This window comes from Hemicordylus capensis, chromosome 2 (assembly GCF_027244095.1).
Source record: "Hemicordylus capensis ecotype Gifberg chromosome 2, rHemCap1.1.pri, whole genome shotgun sequence".
In the NCBI taxonomy this organism is placed as follows: Eukaryota; Metazoa; Chordata; class Lepidosauria; order Squamata; family Cordylidae; genus Hemicordylus; species Hemicordylus capensis.
In genome coordinates, this window is record NC_069658.1 from 348,575,514 (window position 1) to 348,594,988 (window position 19,475).

The 19,475-nt window shown below is 51.4% G+C and overlaps 1 long non-coding RNA gene across 1 annotated transcript; it reads right to left on the reverse strand.

Moving 5' to 3' along the window:
• Window positions 1–15,859: 15,859 nt before the first annotated feature.
• On the reverse strand, window positions 15,860–18,633 carry LOC128347726 (uncharacterized). Its single transcript, XR_008317676.1, has 4 exons — window positions 18,501–18,633; window positions 18,032–18,055; window positions 17,322–17,348; window positions 15,860–16,145 (listed from the first exon to the last, which is right to left on the reverse strand). It is a non-coding gene; the product is annotated as an uncharacterized LOC128347726 (long non-coding RNA).
• Window positions 18,634–19,475: the final 842 nt, after the last annotated feature.

Consider the following 19,475-nt stretch of genomic DNA (forward strand, 5'->3'; position numbering starts at 1 on the left):
CTTGTATCACCAACGACATCCTGGGGGAAGAGTTCACTGAGGAACTCTCCGTGACAGAACCCCTTCCAACACCTTGCATGACCAATAACATTCTGGGGGAAGCGCTCACTGAGGAAACGTCCGTGCCAGAACCCCTTCCAGCACCTCCCATCACCAACAACATCCTGGGCAAAGTGCTCATTGAGGAACTCTCCGTGCAAGAACTCCTTCCAGCAACTCACATCACCAACGACATCCTGGAGGAAGAGCTGACTGAGGAACCCTCCGTGCCAGAACCTCTTCCAGCACTTGGCATGACCAACGACATCCTGGGGGAAGAGTTCACTAAGGAACTCTCCGTGACAGAACCCCTTCCAGCACTTGGCATGACCAACGACATCCTGGGGGTAGAGCTCACTAAGGAACTCTCCGTGACAGTACCCCTTCCAGCACCTTGCATGACCAATGACATCCTGGGGGAAGCTCTCACTGAGGAATCCTCCATGCCAGAACAACTTCCAGCACCTCGCATGACCAATGACATCCTGGGGGAAGCGCTCACTGAGGAATCCTCCATGCCAGAAACACTTCCAGCACCTCGCATGACCAATGACATCCTGGGGGAAGAGTTCCATGCCAGAACCTCTTCCAGCATTTCGTATCACCAACAACACCCTGGGGGAAGAGCTCACTGAGGAACCCTCCATGCCAGAACCTCTTCCAGCACCTCGTATCACCAATGACATCCTGGGGGAAGAGCTCACTGAAGAACCCTCTGTGACAGAGCCCCTTCCAGCACCTCGCATGACCAATGACATCCTGGGGGAAGCACTCATTGAGGAACTGTCCATGCCAGAACTCCTTCCAGCAACTCACATCACCAACGACATCCTGGAGGAAGAGCTCACTGAGGAACCCTCCGTGCCAGAACCTCTTCCAGCACTTGGCATGATCAATGACATCCTGGGGGAAGAGTTCCCTGAGGAACTCTCCGTGACAGAACCCCTTCCAGCACCTTGCATGACCAATGACATCCTGGGGGAAGAGCTCACTGAGGAACCCTCCATGCCAGAACCCCTTCCAGTTCTTCTCATCACCAATGACATCCTGGGAGAAGCGCTCATTGAGGAACCCTCCATGCCAGAACAACTTCCATCACCTCGCATGACCAATGACATCCTGGGGGACGAGCTCACTGAGGAACCCTCCATGCCAGAACCTCTTCCAGCATTTCGTATCACCAACAACATCCTGGGGGAAGAGCTCACTGAGGAACCCTCCATGCCAGAACCTCTTCCAGCACCTCGTATCACCAATGAAATCCTGGTGGAAGAGCTCACTGGGGACCCCTCTGTGACAGAACCCCTTCCAGCACCTCGCATGACCAATGACATCCTGGGGGAAGCACTCATTGAGGAACCCTCCATGCCAGAACTTCTTCCAGCAGCTCGTATCACCAACGACATCCTAGGGGAAGAGTTCACTGAGGAACTCTCCGTGACAGAACCCCTTCCAGCACCTTGCATGACCAATGAAATTCTGGGGGAAGCGCTCACTGAGGAAACGTCCGTGCCAGAACCCCTTCCAGCACCTCCCATCACCAACAACATCCTGGGCAGAGTGCTCATTGAGGAACTCTCCGTGCCAGAACTTCTTCCAGCACCTCGTATCACCAATGACATCCTGGGGGAAGAGTTCACTGAGGAACCCTCCGTGCCATAAACTCTTCCAGCACTTGGCATGTCCAACGACATCCTGGGGGAAGAGTTCACTAAGGAACTCTCCGTGACAGAACCCCTTCCAGCACCTTGCATGACCAATGAGATCCTGAGGGAAGAGCTCACTGAGGAACCCTCCGTGCCAGAACCCCTTCCAGTTCTTCTCATCACCAATGACATCCTGGGGGAAGCTTTCACTGAGGAATCCTCCATGCCAGAACAACTTCCTGCACCTCGCATGAACAATGACATCCTGGGGGAAGAGCTCACTGAGGAATCCTCCATGCCAGAACCTCTTCCAGCAACTCACATCACCAATGACATCCTGGACGAAGAATTCACTGAGGAATCCTCCGTGCCAGAACCTCTTCCAGCACCTTGCAACAGCAACGACATCCTGGGGTAAGAGCTCACTGAGGAACCCTCCGTGCCAGAACCCCTTCCAGCACCTTGCATGACCGATGACATCCTGGGGTAAGTGCTCATTGAGGAACCCTCCATGCCAGAACTCCTTCCAGCACCTCGCATTACCAATGACATCCTGGGAGAAGAGCTCACTGAGGAACCCTCCGTGCCAGAACACCTTCCAGTTCTTCTCATCACCAATGACATCCTGGGGGAAGAGCTCACTGAGGAACCCTCCGTGCCAGAACCTCTTCCAGCACTTGGCATGACCAACGACATCCTGGGGGAAGAGTTCACTAAGGAACTCTCCGTGACAGAACCCCTTCCAGCACTTGGCATGACCAACGACATCCTGGGGGAAGAGCTCACTAAGGAACTCTCCGTGACAGAACCCCTTCCAGCACCTTGCATGACCAATGACATCCTGGGGGAAGCTCTCACTGAGGAATCCTCCATGCCAGAACAACTTCCAGCACCTCGCATGACCAATGACATCCTAGGGGAAGCGCTCACTGAGGGATCCTCCATGCCAGAAACACTTCCAGCACCTCACATGACCAATGACATCCTGGGGGAAGAGCTCCATGCCAGAACCTCTTCCAGCATTTCGTATCACCAACAACATCCTGGGGGAAGAGCTCACTGAGGAACCCTGCATGCCAGAACCTCTTCCAGCACCTCATATCACCAATGAAATCCTGGTGGAAGAGCTCACTGGGGAACCCTCTGTGACAGAACCCCTTCCAGCACCTCACATGACCAATGACATCCTGGGGGAAGCGCTCATTGAGGAACCCTCCATGCCAGAACTTCTTCCAGCACCTTGTATCACCAACGACATCCTGGGGGAAGAGTTCACTGAGGAACTCTCCGTGACAGAACCCCTTCCAACACCTTGCATGACCAATAACATTCTGGGGGAAGCGCTCACTGAGGAAACGTCCGTGCCAGAACCCCTTCCAGCACCTCCCATCACCAACAACATCCTGGGCAAAGTGCTCATTGAGGAACTCTCCGTGCAATAACTCCTTCCAGCAACTCACATCACCAACGACATCCTGGAGGAAGAGCTGACTGAGGAACCCTCCGTGCCAGAACCTCTTCCAGCACTTGGCATGACCAACGACATCCTGGGGGAAGAGTTCACTAAGGAACTCTCCGTGACAGAACCCCTTCCAGCACTTGGCATGACCAACGACATCCTGGGGGTAGAGCTCACTAAGGAACTCTCCGTGACAGTACCCCTTCCAGCACCTTGCATGACCAATGACATCCTGGGGGAAGCTCTCACTGAGGAATCCTCCATGCCAGAACAACTTCCAGCACCTCGCATGACCAATGACATCCTGGGGGAAGCGCTCACTGAGGAATCCTCCATGCCAGAAACACTTCCAGCACCTCGCATGACCAATGACATCCTGGGGGAAGAGTTCCATGCCAGAACCTCTTCCAGCATTTCGTATCACCAACAACACCCTGGGGGAAGAGCTCACTGAGGAACCCTCCATGCCAGAACCTCTTCCAGCACCTCGTATCACCAATGACATCCTGGGGGAAGAGCTCACTGAAGAACCCTCTGTGACAGAGCCCCTTCCAGCACCTCGCATGACCAATGACATCCTGGGGGAAGCACTCATTGAGGAACTGTCCATGCCAGAACTCCTTCCAGCAACTCACATCACCAACGACATCCTGGAGGAAGAGCTCACTGAGGAACCCTCCGTGCCAGAACCTCTTCCAGCACTTGGCATGATCAATGACATCCTGGGGGAAGAGTTCACTGAGGAACTCTCCGTGACAGAACCCCTTCCAGCACCTTGCATGACCAATGACATCCTGGGGGAAGAGCTCACTGAGGAACCCTCCATGCCAGAACCCCTTCCAGTTCTTCTCATCACCAATGACATCCTGGGAGAAGCGCTCATTGAGGAACCCTCCATGCCAGAACAACTTCCATCACCTCGCATGACCAATGACATCCTGGGGGACGAGCTCACTGAGGAACCCTCCATGCCAGAACCTCTTCCAGCATTTCGTATCACCAACAACATCCTGGGGGAAGAGCTCACTGAGGAACCCTCCATGCCAGAACCTCTTCCAGCACCTCGTATCACCAATGAAATCCTGGTGGAAGAGCTCACTGGGGACCCCTCTGTGACAGAACCCCTTCCAGCACCTCGCATGACCAATGACATCCTGGGGGAAGCACTCATTGAGGAACCCTCCATGCCAGAACTTCTTCCAGCAGCTCGTATCACCAACGACATCCTAGGGGAAGAGTTCACTGAGGAACTCTCCGTGACAGAACCCCTTCCAGCACCTTGCATGACCAATGAAATTCTGGGGGAAGCGCTCACTGAGGAAACGTCCGTGCCAGAACCCCTTCCAGCACCTCCCATCACCAACAACATCCTGGGCAGAGTGCTCATTGAGGAACTCTCCGTGCCAGAACTTCTTCCAGCACCTCGTATCACCAATGACATCCTGGGGGAAGAGTTCACTGAGGAACCCTCCGTGCCATAAACTCTTCCAGCACTTGGCATGTCCAACGACATCCTGGGGGAAGAGTTCACTAAGGAACTCTCCGTGACAGAACCCCTTCCAGCACCTTGCATGACCAATGAGATCCTGAGGGAAGAGCTCACTGAGGAACCCTCCGTGCCAGAACCCCTTCCAGTTCTTCTCATCACCAATGACATCCTGGGGGAAGCTTTCACTGAGGAATCCTCCATGCCAGAACAACTTCCTGCACCTCGCATGAACAATGACATCCTGGGGGAAGAGCTCACTGAGGAATCCTCCATGCCAGAACCTCTTCCAGCAACTCACATCACCAATGACATCCTGGACGAAGAATTCACTGAGGAATCCTCCGTGCCAGAACCTCTTCCAGCACCTTGCAACAGCAACGACATCCTGGGGTAAGAGCTCACTGAGGAACCCTCCGTGCCAGAACCCCTTCCAGCACCTTGCATGACCGATGACATCCTGGGGTAAGTGCTCATTGAGGAACCCTCCATGCCAGAACTCCTTCCAGCACCTCGCATTACCAATGACATCCTGGGAGAAGAGCTCACTGAGGAACCCTCCGTGCCAGAACACCTTCCAGTTCTTCTCATCACCAATGACATCCTGGGGGAAGAGCTCACTGAGGAACCCTACGTGCCAGAACCCCTTCCAGTTCTTCTAATCACCAATGACATCCTGGGGGAAGCGCTCACTGAGGAATCCTCCGTGCCAGAACCTCTTCCAGCACCTTGCAACAGCAACGACATCCTGGGGTAAGAGCTCACTGAGGAACCCTCCGTGCCAGAACCCCTTCCAGCACCTTGCATGACCGATGACATCCTGGGGTAAGTGCTCATTGAGGAACCCTCCATGCCAGAACTTCTTCCAGCACCTTGTATCACCAACGACATCCTGGGGGAAGAGTTCACTGAGGAACTCTCCGTGACAGAACCCCTTCCAACACCTTGCATGACCAATAACATTCTGGGGGAAGCGCTCACTGAGGAAACGTCCGTGCCAGAACCCCTTCCAGCACCTCCCATCACCAACAACATCCTGGGCAAAGTGCTCATTGAGGAACTCTCCGTGCAAGAACTCCTTCCAGCAACTCACATCACCAACGACATCCTGGAGGAAGAGCTGACTGAGGAACCCTCCGTGCCAGAACCTCTTCCAGCACTTGGCATGACCAACGACATCCTGGGGGAAGAGTTCACTAAGGAACTCTCCGTGACAGAACCCCTTCCAGCACTTGGCATGACCAACGACATCCTGGGGGTAGAGCTCACTAAGGAACTCTCCGTGACAGTACCCCTTCCAGCACCTTGCATGACCAATGACATCCTGGGGGAAGCTCTCACTGAGGAATCCTCCATGCCAGAACAACTTCCAGCACCTCGCATGACCAATGACATCCTGGGGGAAGAGTTCCATGCCGGAACCTCTTCCAGCATTTCGTATCACCAACAACACCCTGGGGGAAGAGCTCACTGAGGAACCCTCAATGCCAGAACCTCTTCCAGCACCTCGTATCACCAATGACATCCTGGGGGAAGAGCTCACTGAAGAACCCTCTGTGACAGAGCCCCTTCCAGCACCTCGCATGACCAATGACATCCTGGGGGAAGCACTCATTGAGGAACTGTCCATGCCAGAACTCCTTCCAGCAACTCACATCACCAACGACATCCTGGAGGAAGAGCTCACTGAGGAACCCTCCGTGCCAGAACCTCTTCCAGCACTTGGCATGATCAATGACATCCTGGGGGAAGAGTTCACTGAGGAACTCTCCGTGACAGAACCCCTTCCAGCACCTTGCATGACCAATGACATCCTGGGGGAAGAGCTCACTGAGGAACCCTCCATGCCAGAACCCCTTCCAGTTCTTCTCATCACCAATGACATCCTGGGAGAAGCGCTCATTGAGGAACCCTCCATGCCAGAACAACTTCCATCACCTCGCATGACCAATGACATCCTGGGGGACGAGCTCACTGAGGAACCCTCCATGCCAGAACCTCTTCCAGCATTTCGTATCACCAACAACATCCTGGGGGAAGAGCTCACTGAGGAACCCTCCATGCCAGAACCTCTTCCAGCACCTCGTATCACCAATGAAATCCTGGTGGAAGAGCTCACTGGGGACCCCTCTGTGACAGAACCCCTTCCAGCACCTCGCATGACCAATGACATCCTGGGGGAAGCACTCATTGAGGAACCCTCCATGCCAGAACTTCTTCCAGCAGCTCGAATCACCAACGACATCCTAGGGGAAGAGTTCACTGAGGAACTCTCCGTGACAGAACCCCTTCCAGCACCTTGCATGACCAATGAAATTCTGGGGGAAGCGCTCACTGAGGAAACGTCCGTGCCAGAACCCCTTCCAGCACCTCCCATCACCAACAACATCCTGGGCAGAGTGCTCATTGAGGAACTCTCCGTGCCAGAACTTCTTCCAGCACCTCGTATCACCAACGACATCCTGGGGGAAGAGTTCACTGAGGAACCCTCCGTGCCATAAACTCTTCCAGCACTTGGCATGTCCAACGACATCCTGGGGGAAGAGTTCACTAAGGAACTCTCCGTGACAGAACCCCTTCCAGCACCTTGCATGACCAATGAGATCCTGAGGGAAGAGCTCACTGAGGAACCCTCCGTGCCAGAACCCCTTCCAGTTCTTCTCATCACCAATGACATCCTGGGGGAAGCTTTCACTGAGGAATCCTCCATGCCAGAACAACTTCCAGCACCTCGCATGAACAATGACATCCTGGGGGAAGAGCTCACTGAGGAATCCTCCATGCCAGAACCTCTTCCAGCAACTCACATCACCAATGACATCCTGGACGAAGAATTCACTGAGGAATCCTCCGTGCCAGAACCTCTTCCAGCACCTTGCAACAGCAACGACATCCTGGGGTAAGAGCTCACTGAGGAACCCTCCGTGCCAGAACCCCTTCCAGCACCTTGCATGACCGATGACATCCTGGGGTAAGTGCTCATTGAGGAACCCTCCATGCCAGAACTCCTTCCAGCACCTCGCATTACCAATGACATCCTGGGAGAAGAGCTCACTGAGGAACCCTCCGTGCCAGAACACCTTCCAGTTCTTCTCATCACCAATGACATCCTGGGCGAAGCGCTCATTGAGGATCCCTCCATGCCAGAGCAACTTCCAGCACCTCGCATGAACAATGACATCCTGGGGGAAGAGCTCACTGAGGAATCCTCCATGCCAGAACCCCTTCCAGCAACTCAAATCACCAATGACATCCTGGTGGAAGAGATCACTGAGGAACCCTCTATGCCAGAACTTCTTCCAGCAACTCACATCACAAATGACATCCTGGGGGAAGCACCCATTGAGTAAACCTCCATGCCAGAACCACTTCCAGCACCTCGCATGACCAATGGCATCCTGGGGGAAGGATGGCATCACTCAGAACTGCATCACTGAGAACTGCATCACTGAGGATGGCATCACTGAGGAACCTTTCATGCCAGAACTTCTTCCAGCACCTCGTATCACCAACATCATCCTGGGGGAAGAGCTCACTGAGGAACCCTCCATGCCAGAACCTCTTCCAGCACCTCGTATCACCAATGACATCCTGGGGGAAGAGCTCACTGAGGAACCCTCTGTGACAGAACCCCTTCCAGCACTTCGCATGACCAATGCCATCCTGGGGGAAGAGCTCATTGAGGAACCCCCCATGCCAGATCTTCTTCCAGCACCTTGTATCACCAACGACATCCTGGGCAAAGTGCTCATTGAGGAACTCTCCGTGACAGAACCCCTTCCAGCACCTAGCATGACCAATGACATTCTGGGGGAAGCGCTGACTGAAGAAACGTCCGTGCCAGAACCCCTTCCAGCACCTCCCATCACCAACCACATCCTGGGCAAAGTGCTCATTGAGGAACTCTCTGTGCCAGAACTCCTTCCAGCAACTCACATCACCAACGACATCCTGGAGGAAGAGCTCACTGAGGAACCCGCCGTGCCAGAACCTCTTCCAGCACTTGGCATCACCAACGACATCCTGGAGGAAGAGTTCTCTAAGGAACTCTCTGTGACAGAACCCCTTCCAGCACTTGGCATGACCAATGACATCCTGGGGGAAGAGCTCACTGAGGAACCCTCCGTGCCAGAACCCCTTCCAGTTCTTCTCATCACCAATGACATCCTGGGGGAAGCGCTCACTGAGGAACCCTCCATGCCAGAACCCCTTCCAGCAACTCACATCACCAATGACATCCTGGACAAAGAGTTCACTGAGGTACCCTCCATGCCAGAACCTCTTCCAGCACCTTGCAACACCAACGACATCCTGGGGGAAGAGCTCACTGAGGAACCCTCCGTGCCAGAACCCCTTCCAGCACCTTGCATGACCAATAACATCCTGGGGAAAGTGCTCATTGAGGAACCCTCCATGCCAGAACCCCTTCCAGCACCTCACATTACCAATGACATCCTGGGGGAAGAGCTCACTGAGGAACCCTCCGTGCCAGAACCCCTTTCAATTCTTCTCATAACCAATGACATCCTGGGCGAAGCGCTCATTGAGGAACCCTCCATGCCAGAACAACTTCCAGCAACTCACATCACCAATGACATCCTGGTGGAAGAGCTCACTTAGGAACCCTCTATGCCAGAACTTCTTCCAGCAACTCACATCACAAATGACATCCTGGGGGAAGCACCCATTGAGGAAACCTCCATGCCAGAACCACTTCCAGCACCTCGCATGACCAATGGCATCCTGGGGGAAGGATGGCATCACTGAGAACTGCATCACTGAGAACTGCATCACTGAGGATGGCATCACTGAGGAACCTTTCATGCCAGAACTTCTTCTAGCACCTCGTATCACCAACATCATCCTGGGGGAAGAGCTCACTGAGGAACCCTCCATGCCAGAACCTCTTCCAGCACCTCGTATCACCAATGACATCCTGGGGGAAGAGCTCACTGAGGAACCCTCTGTGACAGAACCCCTTCCAGCACTTCGCATGACCAATGCCATCCTGGGGGAAGAGCTCATTGAGGAACCCCCCATGCCAGATCTTCTTCCAGCACCTTGTATCACCAACGACATCCTGGGCAAAGTGCTCATTGAGGAACTCTCCGTGACAGAACCCCTTCCAGCACCTAGCATGACCAATGACATTCTGGGGGAAGCGCTCACTGAAGAAACGTCCGTGCCAGAACCCCTTCCAGCACCTCCCATCACCAACCACATCCTGGGCAAAGTGCTCATTGAGGAACTCTCTGTGCCAGAACTCCTTCCAGCAACTCACATCACCAACGACATCCTGGAGGAAGAGCTCACTGAGGAACCCGCCGTGCCAGAACCTCTTCCAGCACTTGGCATCACCAACGACATCCTGGAGGAAGAGTTCTCTAAGGAACTCTCTGTGACAGAACCCCTTCCAGCACTTGGCATGACCAATGACATCCTGGTGGAAGAGCTCACTGAGGAACCCTACGTGCCAGAACCCCTTCCAGTTCTTCTCATCACCAATGACATCCTGGGGGAAGCGCTCACTGAGGAATCCTCCGTGCCAGAACCTCTTCCAGCACCTTGCAACAGCAACGACATCCTGGGGTAAGAGCTCACTGAGGAACCCTCCGTGCCAGAACCCCTTCCAGCACCTTGCATGACCGATGACATCCTGGGGTAAGTGCTCATTGAGGAACCCTCCATGCCAGAACTCCTTCCAGCACCTCGCATTACCAATGACATCCTGGGAGAAGAGCTCACTGAGGAACCCTCCGTGCCAGAACACCTTCCAGTTCTTCTCATCACCAATGACATCCTGGGCGAAGCGCTCATTGAGGATCCCTCCATGCCAGAGCAACTTCCAGCACCTCGCATGAACAATGACATCCTGGGGGAAGAGCTCACTGAGGAATCCTCCATGCCAGAACCCCTTCCAGCAACTCAAATCACCAATGACATCCTGGTGGAAGAGATCACTGAGGAACCCTCTATGCCAGAACTTCTTCCAGCAACTCACATCACAAATGACATCCTGGGGGAAGCACCCATTGAGGAAACCTCCATGCCAGAACCACTTCCAGCACCTCGCATGACCAATGGCATCCTGGGGGAAGGATGGCATCACTCAGAACTGCATCACTGAGAACTGCATCACTGAGGATGGCATCACTGAGGAACCTTTCATGCCAGAACTTCTTCTAGCACCTCGTATCACCAACATCATCCTGGGGGAAGAGCTCACTGAGGAACCCTCCATGCCAGAACCTCTTCCAGCACCTCGTATCACCAATGACATCCTGGGGGAAGAGCTCACTGAGGAAGCCTCTGTGACAGAACCCCTTCCAGCACTTCGCATGACCAATGCCATCCTGGGGGAAGAGCTCATTGAGGAACCCCCCATGCCAGATCTTCTTCCAGCACCTTGTATCACCAACGACATCCTGGGCAAAGTGCTCATTGAGGAACTCTCCGTGACAGAACCCCTTCCAGCACCTAGCATGACCAATGACATTCTGGGGGAAGCGCTCACTGAAGAAACGTCCGTGCCAGAACCCCTTCCAGCACCTCCCATCACCAACCACATCCTGGGCAAAGTGCTCATTGAGGAACTCTCTGTGCCAGAACTCCTTCCAGCAACTCACATCACCAACGACATCCTGGAGGAAGAGCTCACTGAGGAACCCGCCGTGCCAGAACCTCTTCCAGCACTTGGCATCACCAACGACATCCTGGAGGAAGAGTTCTCTAAGGAACTCTCTGTGACAGAACCCCTTCCAGCACTTGGCATGACCAATGACATCCTGGGGGAAGAGCTCACTGAGGAACCCTCCGTGCCAGAACCCCTTCCAGTTCTTCTCATCACCAATGACATCCTGGGGGAAGCGCTCACTGAGGAACCCTCCATGCCAGAACCCCTTCCAGCAACTCACATCACCAATGACATCCTGGACAAAGAGTTCACTGAGGTACCCTCCATGCCAGAACCTCTTCCAGCACCTTGCAACACCAACGACATCCTGGGGGAAGAGCTCACTGAGGAACCCTCCGTGCCAGAACCCCTTCCAGCACCTTGCATGACCAATGACATCCTGGGGAAAGTGCTCATTGAGGAACCCTCCATGCCAGAACCCCTTCCAGCACCTCACATTACCAATGACATCCTGGGGGAAGAGCTCACTGAGGAACCCTCCGTGCCAGAACCCCTTCCAGTTCTTCTCATAACCAATGACATCCTGGGCGAAGCGCTCATTGAGGAACCCTCCATGCCAGAACAACTTCCAGCAACTCACATCACCAATGACATCCTGGTGGAAGAGCTCACTTAGGAACCCTCTATGCCAGAACTTCTTCCAGCAACTCACATCACAAATGACATCCTGGGGGAAGCACCCATTGAGGAAACCTCCATGCCAGAACCACTTCCAGCACCTCGCATGACCAATGGCATCCTGGGGGAAGGATGGCATCACTGAGAACTGCATCACTGAGAACTGCATCACTGAGGATGGCATCACTGAGGAACCTTTCATGCCAGAACTTCTTCTAGCACCTCGTATCACCAACATCATCCTGGGGGAAGAGCTCACTGAGGAACCCTCTGTGACAGAACCCCTTCCAGCACTTCGCATGACCAATGCCATCCTGGGGGAAGAGCTCATTGAGGAACCCCCCATGCCAGATCTTCTTCCAGCACCTTGTATCACCAACGACATCCTGGGCAAAGTGCTCATTGAGGAACTCTCCGTGACAGAACCCCTTCCAGCACCTAGCATGACCAATGACATTCTGGGGGAAGCGCTCACTGAAGAAACGTCCGTGCCAGAACCCCTTCCAGCACCTCCCATCACCAACCACATCCTGGGCAAAGTGCTCATTGAGGAACTCTCTGTGCCAGAACTCCTTCCAGCAACTCACATCACCAATGACATCCTGGAGGAAGAGCTCACTGAGGAACCCGCCGTGCCAGAACCTCTTCCAGCACTTGGCATCACCAACGACATCCTGGAGGAAGAGTTCTCTAAGGAACTCTCTGTGACAGAACCCCTTCCAGCACTTGGCATGACCAATGACATCCTGGGGGAAGAGCTTACTGAGGAACCCTCCGTGCCAGAACCCCTTCCAGTTCTTCTCATCACCAATGACATCCTGGGGGAAGCGCTCACTGAGGAACCCTCCATGCCAGAACCCCTTCCAGCAACTCACATCACCAATGACATCCTGGACAAAGAGTTCACTGAGGTACCCTCCATGCCAGAACCTCTTCCAGCACCTTGCAACACCAACGACATCCTGGGGGAAGAGCTCACTGAGGAACCCTCCATGCCAGAACCCCTTCCAGCACCTTGCATGACCAATGACATCCTGGGGAAAGTGCTCATTGAGGAACCCTCCATGCCAGAACCCCTTCCAGCACCTCACATTACCAATGACATCCTGGGGGAAGAGCTCACTGAGGAACCCTCCGTGCCAGAACCCCTTCCAGTTCTTCTCATAACCAATGACATCCTGGGCGAAGCGCTCATTGAGGAACCCTCCATGCCAGAACAACTTCTAGCAACTCACATCACCAATGACATCCTGGTGGAAGAGCTCACTTAGGAACCCTCTATGCCAGAACTTCTTCCAGCAACTCACATCACAAATGACATCCTGGGGGAAGCACCCATTGAGGAAACCTCCATGCCAGAACCACTTCCAGCACCTCGCATGACCAATGGCATCCTGGGGGAAGGATGGCATCACTGAGAACTGCATCACTGAGAACTGCATCACTGAGGATGGCATCACTGAGGAACCTTTCATGCCAGAACTACTTCTAGCACCTCGTATCACCAACATCATCCTGGGGGAAGAGCTCACTGAGGAACCCTCCATGCCAGAACGACTTCCAGCAGCTCACATCACCAACAACATCCTGGGGGACGCGCTCACTGAGGAACCCTCCGTGCCAGAACCCCTTCCAGTTCTTCTCATAACCAATGACATCCTGGGCGAAGCGCTCATTGAGGAACCCTCCATGCCCGAACAACTTCCAGCAACTCACATCACCAATGACATCCTGGTGGAAGAGCTCACTTAGTAACCCTCTATGCCAGAACTTCTTCCAGCAACTCACATCACAAATGACATCCTGGGGAAGCACCCATTGAGGAAACCTCCATGCCAGATCCACTTCCAGCACCTCGCATGACCAATGGCATCCTGGGGGAAGGATGGCATCACTGAGAACTGCATCACTGAGAACTGCATCACTGAGGATGGCATCACTGAGGAACCTTTCATGCCAGAACTTCTTCTAGCACCTCGTATCACCAACATCATCCTGGGGGAATAGCTCACTGAGGAACCCTCCATGCCAGAACGACTTCCAGCAGCTCACATCACCAACAACATCCTGGGGGATGCGCTCACTGAGGAACCCTCCGTGCCAGAACCCCTTTCATCATCATCATGCTTTATTTACGGTCTTTTACCTAAAAAGAAATAAAAATCTTTACATTGTTAAAATGTAAAATATTAATAGAAAGTCAGTTACACATAAATGGCTAGCAGCTTTTGATTAATAATAATTACACGTAAAAATAAAATAACAGCATTGGTAAGGCGTAAGTGTACAGGCATAATTTAAAATTAACAGTAAGGAACCCAAAGCTGTATTCTATTATTTTGAAGTTCTTAATCTGGTGACTACATAACAGAATTTGGCCACAACGTATGAAATAACTGCATCTTTATCTGCTAATAAATATGCGACAACAAGATCCTCAGGTCGTCCCCTCATATCATTTAACAGTTGGCTGATTAATTGAGATCTCAAGTTTTGGTATATTGAGCTCTTCAAAAATATGTGGGCCATGGTTTCGATTGCCTCTCCACAGGAGCATTTTCATTCTTCATATAATAGCTTCAAATACTTCCAATACAGCATTGCAGATGGGAAAGCATTGAACCTAGCCCTGGAGAAGGCCCATCTGAATTTACTCAAAGTGACCATAAATAAATACGTTGCTGGGGCAAGATCCGTCTTAGCATATACTTGTTTATAAAAAGATGGTAAACAAGCTTTCTCTTCCCTGATGTCTATATCGACCAATCTCTGTCGTACTAGACTGCGGGCTGTGTTCTCACCGGTCTCTAATAATAGAGTGGGTGATAGGCCACATTGGCAAATTTTATCTATCATTTTGTTAGACCAAGATGCCTGAGGCTCAGCCGCAAGAAGCTTTGGAATTAGCGGATACAGATGAAGTTTAAGCCAATAAAATATCCTTAGGAGCCAAGCCCTGGTTTCCAATTTCAGTATGCCCGCCTCCATGCGTATCACCGAATTGGAAACGCAGTTGGGTACACCAAATATAGTTCTTAAAAAGCTGGTTTGAATTTTTTCCAAATCTTTAAAGTTGGTATACGGTCCCAATTGTGTCCCATAAAGGAGTTGGGGAATCACTTTGGCCTTATAAAGTTTAATGGCAGCAGGAATGTAGTTACCTCCTTGGGACCAGAAGAATTTCAGAATGGCTATAATACTGCATTTGGCTGTATCAACTACCGATCTAATATGGCCCATTTTATAGCCGTTGAATTGAAACACTATCCCAAGGTATTTGATTTGCTTTAATTGGTCTACATTGTGATCTTCAATTGACCAGTTAAAATTCTGATGTTTAGAACTAAAGCGAAGAATTTTTTCTTAGAATAATTTATTACTAATTGTTCCTTCTTGCAATGACTTACCAAAACACTCAAAGCTCTTTTTAAACCTATTCTAGTTTGTGATAGAATTACAGCATCATCGGCATACATGAGTATAGGCAGATGTTTGTCTGCCAGTTTAGCTGCATGTATGTCCAAACCTTGCAGCTGCTGGATTAAACTGTTCACATAAAAGTTGAATAGGAAGGGAGCTAAGATGCAACCCTGTCTAACTCCCCTATTTATGGGTATCTTCCTTGAAAGTTGCTCTGTAGAACTAAGCCATATACAGAGGGTTGAGTTCTCATATAGTTTATATATTAGTAACAATAGTCTTTTGTCAATTGAAGTTTTAAATAACTTGGCCCAGAGAATTCCTCTAGATATAGAGTCAAAAGCCATTTGCAAATTGATGAAGGCTGCATAGAGGGGTGTTTTCCTCTTATGCACATATCTTTCTATTAAGTGTTGTAATACGATGCAGTGATCCATTACTGACCTACCAGCAGTAAACCCTGCCTGTTCCGGTTCTATAATGCCCTCCTGATCCATCCACACACACAGCTTGATACATAAGTGCTTTGCATACAATTTACTTATTACGCTGAGCAAACTTATTGGTCTATAATTGCCTGGGTCGTCCCGCGTTCCTTTTTTGTGTATTCGGACAACAATGGCAAGACCCCAATCTTCAGGGATGTGAGCCGTTCGATCTATATATGATCTATACCCTCTGTCACAGAGGGTTCCTCAGTGAGCTCTTTCCCCAGAGTGTCCCCCAAAACATTGGGGAGTCCCCCAGAAAATGGTGCAACATGGGTTGGGTTTCTGGGATGACCTGAAAGAGAGGAAATAAAGCAGGAATCAGGAAATGATCGTGGCTTGTAGGCCTGATAGAAATGGCCTCCCTTTTCTGCCTAGGTTAGCCAGCTGGGAAGTAGCCTGGGATTGTGGGTGAGGTGGGCCACCCAAGGAAACAAGCAAGGAATGAAGAGGAGTACATTGCATAGCACTGACTGGCAAGACAGCCCTCACCAAGTACACTTCAGAAGGGATTGCAATGGCCAGGCTCTGTCTGCTGTACATACAAGTGCAGCTGCCTTCTACCAAGTCATACTCTTGGCTCTCTTTGCCCTACTCTGGCTGGCAGCCACTCTTGGGCAGAGGCCTTTTCCTAGCTAGCTAAGATCCTTTAACAGAAGATGATGAAGTCTCAACAGGAGACCTTGTGCATGCAAAGCAATTGTTCCACTACTAGGCTATGGGCTCTCCCTTCTGTGTGAGGAAAGAAGCTTCTCCTTTGAGCAGAATGGGAGCTGATGGTTGACGTGGACTATCTCTGGTTCACGAACCAACCCCCAGTTACAGCCTCTTGGCCTAGTGGGGTGGGGGGTCTTGAAAATCTGCCTGGATGCCATAAGCAGGAAGGATAGCTGTTATCTCAGGAATGCGGGCCTGGCTCCTAGAGGTAGAAAACTGTGGTCGGAGAAAGAGTCTCTTTGGACCAAGCTCAGAGCACATTGGCCACGAAATGTTGCCCTTGTTTTCAGGTGATCCTCCAATTCCATCTTGACCCATGTAATTGTCAAAAAATGAGATACTTTGGAAATAATTAGCTTCCTCTTCTTGAAGGCAGGGAGAAAAAGACCCAGAGGATGTTTTGGGGCTGGGTGTGGGCAAAGGGTTCTTGCAGGACTTTTTCAAAAGTGCACAACCTCTAAAGGAGAATGACCAAACCTACCTGCCTGCTGCCACAGCCCTTTCCCCATCTCCTCCTCAAATGGAGGATAGCTAGATGTGACTCACAGAGCCCACCCCCCGTCTCCTCTAACACTTTCGGCTGCATCAACAGCAAAGGATAGAGGTGGCTGAACCTGCCCTCTTGCTATCCATCCATCAGATGGATGTCTGCCCATCTCTCTCCATTGTCTAAGAGAAACAGTTCTCCAAGGAGGCTTTCCCTGGGGGGCTGGGGAGCACTGAGGAGAAGCAGGCACTCTCATCATCCATTTACCTGTCAGTGCCCCTCTTCATCTTCATCCTTGCAGAGATAAGGAGAAATATTCTTAGTAGCAAATCACAGGAAGGAGAGGGTCTCCTCCCCCAGTAATACTAGGGGTATTACTAGTATTACTAGGGGTATTACTAGTATGTGCCCTCCCTCTAATTTTAATTCACATGCAGCCAAGTATGTCCTCTCCCCTAATCCTTCTAGCTGGTCCTGCTAATTTTGGATGATTCCATAGTTGGGAGCAGTGACTGTAATTGCTGTTGAATGTCACTCACTGCATTTTGCTCAGAGTATTTTTCATTGAGGATTGACTGGTTGGGGTGGGGCGGGGTGGGGGGTGGGCCTGCTCTCGTAGTTCACAGTCATGAAGCCAGCGTTCCCACCCCTCTCCAGTGTAGTTTCCCCACTTTTTAAAAAGCCCCCCCCCAGGGACACATACATGCTGTTTTGTGTTTTAAATAGGAGGGAGGCAGCCTGCCAAAGGTATCAAGGGGACAGTTGATGAAATTAGCATTTGATTCAGCAGCCAATTACTGGCATTCTGAACATAGAAAGGAGATGGGCTCACCTTGATGAGGCAATATATGCCACACCTGGGTTTGGGCTATGACTGAACACCTCCCCCTCATCACTCCCCAACCCATCCCTTCAGCTGGCCACACCAGAGCCAAAAGCATTAAGAGGAGTCAAGGGTAGAGAAGAGAGCAACTCACTTTGGTTCTGCCTCTGGGTGAGACCTATGGGAACATGAAAGAAGAAAAGGTTAGGCATGTTCTTGGAAATAACATGGGGGTGCTGGGGGGCAGCTTTTGAAGTCAGCTTCAACTGGTGGGCAGGATTTCCCCACAACCCCCCAAGTGGGCCCACAGGAGCCAGCCAGTAGCTCCTGAGTGATACAGCTTCACCGGTCTAGGACCTCCAAGCTTAAGAAACACAGTGAAAATCAGCCAAGCAGGTGACCTTCGAGGGCCGCCTGCATTTCAAGGAGAAGCTGTGTGGTGTGAATAGTGGTGGTAAACTTGTGACCACTGAAGTTCCCACAGGGAGCACAAACACGTGTGAACACAGCAGGCTGGGCTTCAGTTCTCTGCCCAGACAGGCTAAAGCAACGGAAGGGCATCTTTAAAAACCAAGTCCACACCACCATTAGATTTTGCTTCACCCACCATGCCAGAGACTTACCTGCAGGCCACACATGACCAACAGCCACCCATCTTGACAACTAAGCTGATAAGCTGCTAATAAACTGACAGCTGAAGACAGCCAATTTATCGAAGATGCTTCAGCTAATCTAAAATGCTGCCAAGTGAGCCTGCTGCAGAATCTTTGCAGGTTTCCAAGGGGAACCATAATGGCAGAATTCTGTGGCTGACTGTGAAGTCACAAGTTACTGTTACTGGTCATGCTGGCTCTGGTTTGAATCCAAACACTGTTTTGGGGGTGCAGCTCAAAGTGTCAGAGCACCAGGGGCGAATCATCCCAGTCCTGCCCTCCCTGCTCCCCACATGTCACTTTCTATTCATTTGACTTTCCCCTTCTGTTAACAAATTCTGAAGGAAGGGGATGCTTGTGGATAGGGGTGGGCTGCAGCTGCTGAAAGGGGGTTAGAAACATTCACGGGGGAGGAGAGATCCCTCTGTGGCTATTAGTCATGATGGCTATAGAGAACCTCCAGGTGCACAGGCAGAATCCCAGATGCTGGGGACATGCAGTGGGTGCGGCTGTTGCCTTTGCATTCTTACAAGTTACAGAGGAAGCATGCAGGTTTATTATAAACTTTGTGTCCAACTGCACAAGCAGTGGCTGCAGCCTACCCCTTCCCACAAGCATCCCCTTCTTCAGAATTTGCTTACAGAAGGAAAAAGGCGAATGAATCGAAAGTGACCGAGAGGGAGGGAGGGGAAATAAGAAGGACAAAGAAAGAGGGGAAGCACAAAAAATGAAGATGGCCCACAAAGAATAAGGGTGCAACAGAAGGCTGTAATGTACTTTTTGTATAAGGTTATGACAATGGAAAGCAAACAATTATCCCCGTCCCCTCTGTTTCTTCTTAGGAAACAACCCACATCCTTATTAAACTCAATAGGCCCAACTGTACAAAATCTTAGTTTCTGCTGCATATAGTTTGATGTACTGCACATTAAAATGAACATTGGC